The sequence below is a fragment of the Monodelphis domestica genome, chromosome 3 (genome assembly GCF_027887165.1).
Source record: "Monodelphis domestica isolate mMonDom1 chromosome 3, mMonDom1.pri, whole genome shotgun sequence".
In the NCBI taxonomy this organism is placed as follows: Eukaryota; Metazoa; Chordata; class Mammalia; order Didelphimorphia; family Didelphidae; genus Monodelphis; species Monodelphis domestica.
Genome location: NC_077229.1, coordinates 116362942 through 116373698, shown reverse-complemented (window position 1 = coordinate 116373698; position 10757 = coordinate 116362942).

The window sequence follows — 10757 nt, the reverse complement described above, 5'->3', positions numbered from 1 at the left end:
AGGATCAAAGATTTAATTATTTGAAAATATGACCTTCAACAGACATGTGCAAAGCCAGAAGACCTCTGGGCGGTCCTGGGTTAAGCTAGAGCCTCCATTGGCACAGGGAAATTGATGGACAGGTGATTGGTAGATGTGAGGACTGAGGGAAGGGAACTTGGATGGTTTCCTTAAGGATAGGGGGGTCTGAAGACTTGAGGTGGTGGTTGAGGAGTTTGGTCTGAGTGGTGGGAGGGTGCTCTGAGAAGCTTGCTCTGAAGGAAGCTGAAGGTGGGGGCCCCTGAGACTGTTTCTCCATTTTGGTCACGTGAGTAATAGGGACTGATCTCTTTTCTTTGCCCCAGCTATCTAAGGGCTTGGGCCTTTTGGCCCAGCCTAAACAGAAGGGGTATTTAAGCCCTATTCCCTTCTCTCCCTTTTCTCTCTCTCTATCTCTAATTCCTTTCTTCCTCCTATTGTAATTAAACTCCATAAAAGATTGACTACAGACTTGAGTTTTCATTAAGGAATTACATAGCTGAATTCCTTGGCGACCTTAAATTAATATATATCAGTCTTTTAAAGTGATTTCCTTGTCACATAAGTCTAAGAAATTTTAAGGTTTACAATGTGCAATGCGCATTTGAAGAGTCACTCTAATCAATCTGTCCAGCATTCAGCTCCTCTCACGGCTCTGGTGAACTTTACATCCTGGATGTCTCGCCAGCTTACAATGATGTAGTCAACAAGATGCCACTGTTTTGATCGTGGGTGCATTCACGTTGTTTTATATTTGTTCGCCATTCTGAATACAGTGTTCGTGATGGTGAGTTCGAACTCTGAGCATTTGCTGAGTAGCAGTAGGCCGTTGTTGTTCATTTTGCCCACGCCGTGTTTGCCGAGCACTCCGTTCCATCTTTCATGGTCCTGGCCAATGCGGGCGTTGAAGTCTCCCAGTAGTATCAGCTTGTCATTTGTGGGCACTGAGTGCAGGATGGCACTCAGGTCTGAGTAGAACTGCTCGATGGACTCCTCTGTGCTGGTCAGTGTTGGGGCATATGCGCTGATGATTGTGGCATACCGGTCTTTGCTGAGAGGCAAACGGATCTTCATGAGCCTCTCGCTGATGCCCACAGGCAAGTCTGGCAGCTGTTTGAGCAAACTGGTCTTGATGGCCAGGCCAACACCGTGGATTCTGTCTTCATTTGAGGCTCTACCTTTCCAGAAGAAGGTGTATCCAGTGGTGGGTTCGCTGAGTGATCCCTCGTCTGGTAAGTGTGTTTCACTTAATGCTGTGATGTCGATGTTATATCGCTCCAGTTCTTTACTGATTAGAGCTGTTCTTCTCTCAGGTCTTGGGGTATTTTCTCTATCAAGTAATGTCCTGATGTTCCATGCTCCTAGTAGGAGTTTATTTGTATTTTTTCTTTGATTTCGACCGCTTAAAGGGGATGACCCGCCAGCCGGGTGTGCTGACGGGTGTTTGTAGGGCAGGCAATGTTTGGGACACCTTTTCTAGTCCCCTCCCTTGATTAGGGTGAGCAGTGCTGTCCTAGAGAGGGCTGCTCAGTCGCCCGGGATGCTGCCGAACGTCCCTGCTGCCCACAGAGCCGAGCGACCACTGGTCCCTGGGCCGCCTACTTGCAGGATCATGACTACAATTGCCAGTGGTCACCTCCACCTGTTATGTTGTCACTCCCCCATTGCCGCAGGTCTTGAAGAGGGTGGATGGGGTTAGGATAGATGAGTGTGCACAAAGATACTTGTGCATGAAAGAGATTTAAGTGGAAAAGCCGATGCACAGAGACAGTCCCACTCTCTCGGCATTGGAAGCCTGGGTCCAGTGGCACGAAAAAAATTGTTACATCTGGAGACTTCCTCAGCTGCATTGGATGGCCGTGTTGTCCTTTGTGCTCCATCACGCCCTAAGCACTCCACAGTGCTTCGCTGCGTCGCCCTCTCAGCTGTTGAGCCTTCTTATTGGTTTCTTCCACCTGTTCCGCCAAAGCAGTCTTCACATGCTGGGTGACCAAAGCCCTGGTTCACCAGGGGTCGACGACCCGATGGCTACCCTCACAAGGTTTGTCCGGTCTGTCGAAGCCGTTGCCTGGGGTGTGGCCACTGCCACATACTAGCAGCTACTGGGAGCCACAAGTGAGAGCTGGGTATCAGGTGGGGTTCAGAGGCTGGAGAGCTGCCCTAGGAGGGCATGACAAGCCCTCCATACCAGAGATACTACCCCTCCCTGAGCACCCCAAATTGGGACAAACCCATTTGTTGTCTGTTGAACTAAATATGCCAGGCTGGCTCCTTCATTGTGACTGACAACCAGTCAAATTCCACCCCAACTCTTTTGTAAGTAAATGCAAATGACCCTGTGGGTAGTCTTGTCTTAAGTTGTGATGTGAGAGCCAAAATGGTGTCAGGAAAGGACTGGCCAGAAAAGTACTGTGCTGATAATATGGGATGCCCCCCCCCCCAAATCTTCGTCCTTCTCCTGTGAATTGCCCCTTCTTATAGTGATACTCCAGAGACTTATTGGACCAGAATTATCCAAATTTGAGGCTTCCAAGAAATGGTAATTAAAAAATCAGAAAATCTTAGAACTCAAAGTTCCTTCCCCTTCCTAAAGCCTGAAACTCAGAGAATGACAAATGCACTAACTAGAAGAGAAATTAAAGATGATCACACTCAATCTACTCACTTTAGAAATGAGGGAAGATGAGACAAAGAGAGTTATCCAAGATTGGAGGGCAAGTTAGGGAAAGGAGTGTTTTCAGACTTCTAGGTCATTTCTTTAAGTCATCATCCAGGCCTCCTACTACAATATTTCCATAAATGGGGAACTCATAACCATCTAAGATCACCCATTCCATTTTTTGAATTGTTAGGAATTTTGAATTTATATTGAGCTGGAATTTGTTTCACTTTCTCTAATTATTCTTCCCTCAAACACACACAGACATAGAGTTCTATCCAGTTCTCTCCCTCTTAGATAAAGAGAATCTTCCAGATTCTTGAAGATAGATATCATGATCAATGTCTTTTTTTTCCTCCAGTCTAAGTATTCCTAGTTCCTTTAGCTGCTTCTTCTCTGGCAACCATAACATATTATAATTGTAAGTTCTCTTTCACTGTAGATAAAAAAGAAGAGGGCAGAGGAAGTTGTGCTGTATTTGGAGACAAATGTCTTCAAACTGGCCTCCAACCTTGGCTCCTTTGCTTAAAATCCATGTTGACCCTGGATGAGTTAATCAATGTATCTAGATTGTACCTTTCTCATTTATACAGTGAGAAGATACAATGAATGACCTCTAAGCTCCCCATCAGCTCTAAATCAATGCTTGTTTTGATAAATAGGCTATAGGACCACTTGCTAGAGAAGTGATAAACAGGTCTTGCTTCAGGAAGATGATTCCTAACTCTTATCCCACTCCAATTCGCTAATGTTCTGAATTGTGGGAGTGATTGGGTGAGTGGGAAAGGGTCACTAGTCCCTTCATTATTTTGGATATCCTCCTCTCAATAAGGTCCAACTTGCCAATGTGCCTCTTTAAATTAAAGCTTGATGCCCAGAATTTGACACAGTTAATTAGAGGCAGTGCAGGTACAATATAACAAGGAACAAGTAATAATTATTCATGAGAAGAGGTGGATTAAAGAGTATGGTAGACTTACAATCAGTTACTGACCTTCAGTAAAGCCATTTTTGGATCAGAAAGCAAGTTAATATCAAAGATCACATTAGGGAAGTTCAGCCAGTAAAATGTTTTTTTTTTTTAATATATTTTTCCCCTTTATTTTACAGAATCCTCCAACTCTGAAGAAGTCAAGATGAAACCTCTGAAATATCCACATAAATCCAACTTAGAGATCATGTCCTCTTGAAGAGCTCAAACTGACTAAAATCATTCCCAATTAAAAAAAAAATCACTGAATGAAGAACGGGAAGGGATTTAAGGAATTAAAATGCTAAAACAATTGAAATTAAATGCTTTAACTTCAGAGTGCTTATGAGCTTTCATGGAAGAATATAGAACCTTTTCAGAGTTAGGAGAGACCTAAGAACAAAAAAAGTTTGGATGATGCACATAGAATACTAAGATTCGAAGGGATTTCAGAATTTGTCTAATTCTATCTCATTCTGCACAAATTAAAACTTTACTTCTAAAGGAGGATAATAGAATTTCAAATCAGAGCAATAATGCTTGTATTGAACTTAAATTGAGCCTTGCTTGCTCCCATAAAATAGAAGATTCTCCTTACAGAGGACAATTTGCTATAATCCTAAGGCAACCAACCAGATAACTTCTGAAGGCTGAATGAAAACTGAAAAGGAGGTAAAAACTGACTTTAATTCTTCAGATTAGGCATTATTTAATTCTGTACTCACATGCCTAATATCTAGCCCAGGGCTTGACATATAACAGAAACTTAATAAATAAATAAATACTTGATTAACTTTTTTTTAAGTTTTCTGAACAGCTCATATTTTCAATTTTTCTTAGACAAACCTTTGGGAACAATTTTTTTCCAATGCTACCCAGAGGGGAAATTAGGTGAAGGCTAATTTATTAGCCTTTATTAAATTAAATTACTGAGTTTTTTTTTCAGTATGTATGATGGGAAAATTGTATTGGGGAATATATTATGATAATATAGGAAATATGGTTTAAATAGATAGAGGTGTCATGCCTTGGAATCAAGAAGGCCTGGGTTCAAATTCTGCTTCTGAGACATATTAGCTATTGTGTCCTAGTCAACAAATTGCTTAGTCTTCCCCTAAACCTCTCCTAACTGAGCCCTATAAAACTGTAATTTAAAGATCAGATTTTCATCTGCAAAGGAGGGGGGGTATCTAGACAATGAAATTACAGGCTGAGGCCAAAATACTCATTGTGTGTGTCCTGTATATTGCAGTCAAATAACCACATAAATTTAATATATATAATATATACACACAAATGTGTGTTATATATGTGAACTATTTATATATATATTTAAAGTTATATATATATATATACATATATATATATATATATATTAGACTATTGCTTATAGAATGTGAAAGTTGAAAGGGACCTAAGAACATAGATATTTAAACATAGTTGTAGAATGTTAGAATTACAACAGCTAACATATTAATAATAGTTCAGAATTCTATAGTATCTCCATTGATCCTCACATCATTTTGAGGTAGTAAATATGTGTTGCTATTCTCATTTTTCATCACAAAATATTGAAGAATGAAATGTCAAGTGATTTAAGCTAATCTATTTGAGATCATTTAATCCTATTCTTTTGACCCATGATTTTTCCACTTTCTACATTTATAAGGACTAATCAGGTGAGAATACTGATTCTTCTTATGAAATATTATATATACATATGTAAATATATATATTTGGGCAAATTTCATGTGAAATTCATTCGATCCAGTTGTAATTCATTAATGGTTTTGGTGCCACATAATCTGCATTAAAAAAGCAATCATGACAACATTCTTTTCGATGGTATTGAATCCCTATAGTGATGTTTTAAATTTTCATGGGTTTCTTATATAGCTGGAATTTTACGTGTGTGTGTGTGTGTGTGTGTGTATGTGTGTGTGTGTGTGTGTGTGTGTGTGTGTGTTGACAAAGAAATTATAAAGGTCAGAAACATTTTCTTCTCTCTAGTAGAACATGTTATTAAATAGTGATCTTTTTGGAAAAGTCAAGCAGAATAGAGATTGGGTTTATTCTGCTCACCCCAAAGGATAGAACCAGGAACAATTAGAACCAGAACAAAAGTGTACATGTAAAAAGGAGGTAAATTTCAATTCATATGGATGAAACATTTTGGAATTATTGTTGTCCAAAAATATCATGAAATACTTTGTGTTAATGAGTTCTCTCAGAGAAGATAAGAAAGAAGTGTAGTGTAAAGGAGAGATGGATTTAGAGGCAGAAGATCTGGGTCCAAACCTTGGCTTCTCTGCTTAAAAATACTGGATGAGTCAATCAATCTGGAATGCATTTTCTTAATTTATACAAGGAGGAGATAGGATTAAGTGACCTCCAAGTTCCTGGAAAGCTCTAAATCAAATCCTGTTTTAAAAAAAGAGCCTATCTGACTACTTGTTGCAGATATCATAGGCAGTTTTCTTCCTTTAGCTCTCATCCATCCCCAATTAACTAATGTGTCCTTGTGTAGATGTAATCTGGTGACTGGGAAAGATAAGAAGCTGATGTCATCAAAGAAATAAAAATTGTCTTTTTTTGTCTGTACTAGTGATTTGGGATTAATTGTTTAAAATAAATCTATTTTAATGAGGTCATTCCTTAGCCTTCTGGGTTCTTTGAAACATTGGAGCTATTCAGAAGAAAAATAAAATATTAACAGGTCACTAAATGATGAAATCATAACATCTAATAGCTGGAAAGAACTTCTAAGATCACGAAGAACAATTCCCTATGTGAATCAAGCAATTTTTCTACAACATTCCTGCAAAATGATCATACTGTCTGCACTTGAATAATTCTCATTTCTTCACAAGGGTGGCCATTTCATCACTGGACAGTTCTAGTTGGGAAATTCCTTATTATTCCAGAAGTCTGTCCACTTACATCTTCCCTCCAAGGATACTAATTCTGCCATTGGACCTTTTCCAAATAAAGGAAAGAAAAAAGTTCTTTTGTGACTCTCTTTAATTTAATTTCCTTGATTAAAACAAAAGGGGGGGGAGGAGGATTTTACATCATGATAGAGTTTTCCAAATTGAAGTAGAGTCAAAGTTATCTATTTAATGTTTGTACTCTAACCCAGAGGAGCCTATGTAAAGGTCCTCTGAAACAGAGATGTTTCAAAAATTTTTAGTTGTGAAACCTTGTTCTTTAACATAGATGATAAGCTGGAAAGCTGTTAACAATCAAGCAATCCTAAGGAATTTTAGCCAATGTCTATTAAAGCCTCTACCTTTAAGTGGAAATGGTCAGGTATCACTCATGGGTGAATTTCTCATTTAATTCTCACATTAAGGAAAGGAAATATTGGCACTTAGAATTGTTAATGAGTACATATATGTATATATCATAAATAATAATATATACACACATACCCATACTCAAACTCATATATTTGGATATATATATATATATATATATATATAAATATATATATATATGCATGTTGAGAGAGAGAAGAATATCAAAGATGGAATTTTTGTCTGAGCCTATAATGTCTAATTTATAACTAGAAAAAGATATTTTCTATTTTCTATTCATAGATATAAATTAAACAAAATATTAATATTTCTATTACCTTTGAGAAATTTCAGTGATGGAGAAGTCATTATCATCTGAGCCATGTCATTTTGTTTTGGATAGCTAAGATTGTTAGGAAGACTTTTCTATATAGAGTCAAAAGCCATTATTATCTTCCACACACGGATCTAATCAATACCTTTTGTCCATTTGTCTTGGCAAAAAACAAAACAAAACAAAAACAACCCAAGGAAGAAGTCCCAGTTCAAACTATGATGAAGGGATGATAAGGCTAAAAGTTTTCTCCTTTTGGTTTTAGGATTGAAAAGCTATTCCAAGTGATCTTTGGGTTAAAAAAGTTCCTCCAAGTGATCTTTGAGTTGTCCTAGTATTTTATATTTATATTTAATAATGATAACTCATATTTATAGGGCTCTAAAAGTTAGAAATTATTGCCGTCTTCATAATACTTACTACATGGGAAAATGTTAACCTCATGATGGTTGGTTGGTTCTTCAACTGTGGTATAAAAACTCATTTTTTTGTTTGTTTCTTCTGAGTGGATCACAAGATCATCAATTTAAAGTTATAAAAGACCTTAAAGGCAATCTAATTAGTTTCCATTTTGCAGATGAGGACACTGCGATCAAAAGAAAGGAAGTTATATGACGCAGTTTGCCCATTTTCACACTCTTAATGATTAAGCAGTGAATGGTGATTAGAGCCTGAAGGAAGATTTGGATCTCCAGGTCTCTTCCCAAGATCTCCATTGTATTCCTTCCTCCTAGATTATGTTATCAATATCAATTGACTGAAACTTTTGTTTTTACTGTTTTATTTTTTGTATATATGGATACCTGTATATTCTTTAAACGGTACTTTCATTTTTTCCATTAATATCTTTGATTTTGAGCATTGATTGTGGTGGGTGGGGGAGAGAAGGAACAAGCATTTATGAGAACCTACCCTAATATCAGCCACTGTGATAAATGTAGTACAAATATTATCTTGTGTTATTCTCATAACAATCTTGTGCAATGATTTCTCTTATGATCTTCATTTTATAGTTGAGGAAACTGAGGCACAGAGAGTTAATGGATTATCTGGGGACACATAGCTTCGAAATTATTTTAACTCAGTTCTTCCTGAACCTAGTACTGGTGCAATATCCACCATGCCATATAGCTGCCTCTTAGACATTATCTAATATCAATATATATGCATGTATATATATAGTAATTTAAGTAGCTTCATTGTAATGGTTTGTACATCCTATCTTCTATTCCATTAGGGTACATTTAGTGTACTATTTCCAATTTGAGGTATCACATTTCAGAAAAGACAGGCAGAATGGTGAAAGGTATTAAGATCACATTAAATTAGAATTGTTTGAAGGAACTAGGGTTGTTTAGCTGGGGGTGGGGGGAGAGAATCATGATTAGGAAAACATGATAGCTGTCTTGAAGGTTTTGAAGGACTGTCTACAGAAGGAATATTAGATCTTTTGTTTGATTCCCAAGGACAAAATCAGGAAAAATGTTTAAAATTCACAAAAGGTTCATTTAAATAATTTAATGAAAATGTCCTAAGAATGGAATGAATCTCCTTTGGACATAGTGGGTCTCCCTCATTTGATATATTTAAACCAAAGATGGAAGATTACTTGGGAAGCATAAGATAGAATTCTTCTATTAGGTATGAATTTGACGTGATATATGCTGAAACTCATGCTATTTCTGAAATTCTGTGATTCTATATTTGGAACTTATGTGATTTCCATCTCATTCAAAACCTAACCTCCTTTAATTTAAATGTGTCACTCTTCACTCAATTGTATTAAAGTGTTCACTCAATGGTATTAAAATATATCCAAGTTTAGTCAATTGTCAACTTTTTTCAGTGAAACCTCATAAAACCCTTCTTCCTCTTCTTTCTACCATTTCATGGAATAGAATGGAATTTTAAAAGTTGTAAGGGACCTCAGAGGTCATCTTATATATTTTCTTTTGAAAGTGTATGTCCCTTCTACAGTAGTTATAAAAGGTGACTCAGACTTTACTTGGAGACCTGTGGTGATAAGGAATTCACTGCCTGCAAAAGCAACTGATATTTTTTGTTTCATCCAGACTTGAAGATTTAGGGATTGGGGGGCAGCTAGGTGGCACAGTGGATAGAGAGGCCAGCCTAGAAGCAGGAACACCTGGGTTCAAATCTGGGCCTTAGACATGTCCTATTTGTATGACCCTGGGCAAGTTGCCTCATATGCCTAGCCCTTGCCCTTTTGTCATACAGTTGTTAGTAGGACAAAAAGTAAGGGTTTAAAAACATTTTTTTAAAGTAGAGAGAACAACAGGAGGAGCCTAACTGCTTGATAGTAGACTTTGTCTAACTATGATATCACCCTACATCCTAATGACCATATACTGAGAACACTGAAAACTAGTGAGCATTGGGAAAAGTGTAAGCAGGATAATGAAGGGCCTTTGAAAATCATTTTGAACTAGTGACTTATCCCAGAGAAGATTCAATGAGGCTATAGAAATTTTCTTCATATAGCTAAATCAATGTTTTATAAAGAAATTAATTTAAAAAAAATTTTGGTTTTAAAATGTAAAACAAGGAACAATGGTTAGAACACAAAAGTAGATCAATTTAGGCTCATATATAAGGAAAAAATTCCTAAGACTGAAAACTACCCAAAAGCAGAATTGGCTCACTAAGGAAGTAGTGGGCTCTCTCTCACTTAGAGTCTTCAGATACTACTTGTTGGGTCTTTCTTTGAGGGGATCCATGTTCAGGGATGTCAGTCCAGACGAGGTATTTCCCCCCACCTTAGAGATTCTGTAACTCCACATGGTGTCTCAAGGGTCTAGTTGAATGCAATGTCCTTGATGGCTCTGTTTTTGTTTTTGTTTTTATCTATAGCATCTGAAATAGTGCTGGGTGTATTAAAAGATATTCATTGGATTGAACTGGGCTGAATGAGCTTGACAGTCTAATAATATAAGATAGAAATTTATTGAATTAAGAACCCTGGTATTTGGAGTCAGGAAAATTGGGTTTGAATCCTTCTTTCCACAATAATTAATTCCAATTAATTAATTCCAAACTAATTAACACATTGTATGGGATTTGGATGGTATAGTGGCAGTAGTAACTAACTCTCTGAGATTTTCCTCTTCAGGAAAACTGGGATAATAATTTTTCTGCTTACCTTCTTCAAGGCACCATAAGGTAGGCACCTTGGTACCCAATATACCACAATACCAAACCTTTCTGAAGTGTTAATGTAGGAGGCCGGTGTGAGAGAACTTCTCCAAAACCCTGGTCTGATTCCTTCTCAGATGCCACCATTGTCTTCTCTTCCCAATGGTGATTGGTCCAAGATCTTACAGGGCTTTAGCTTCTGGGGGAATGGTTTCAATGAGTAAAGTGTTACCTATTTCACTCCCTGTGTTAAAATGGAGGACCACCAGGACTTTATCATCTTCCTTGACATTGGGCCCTAAAAACCATTAGGCCATATCATCTTAA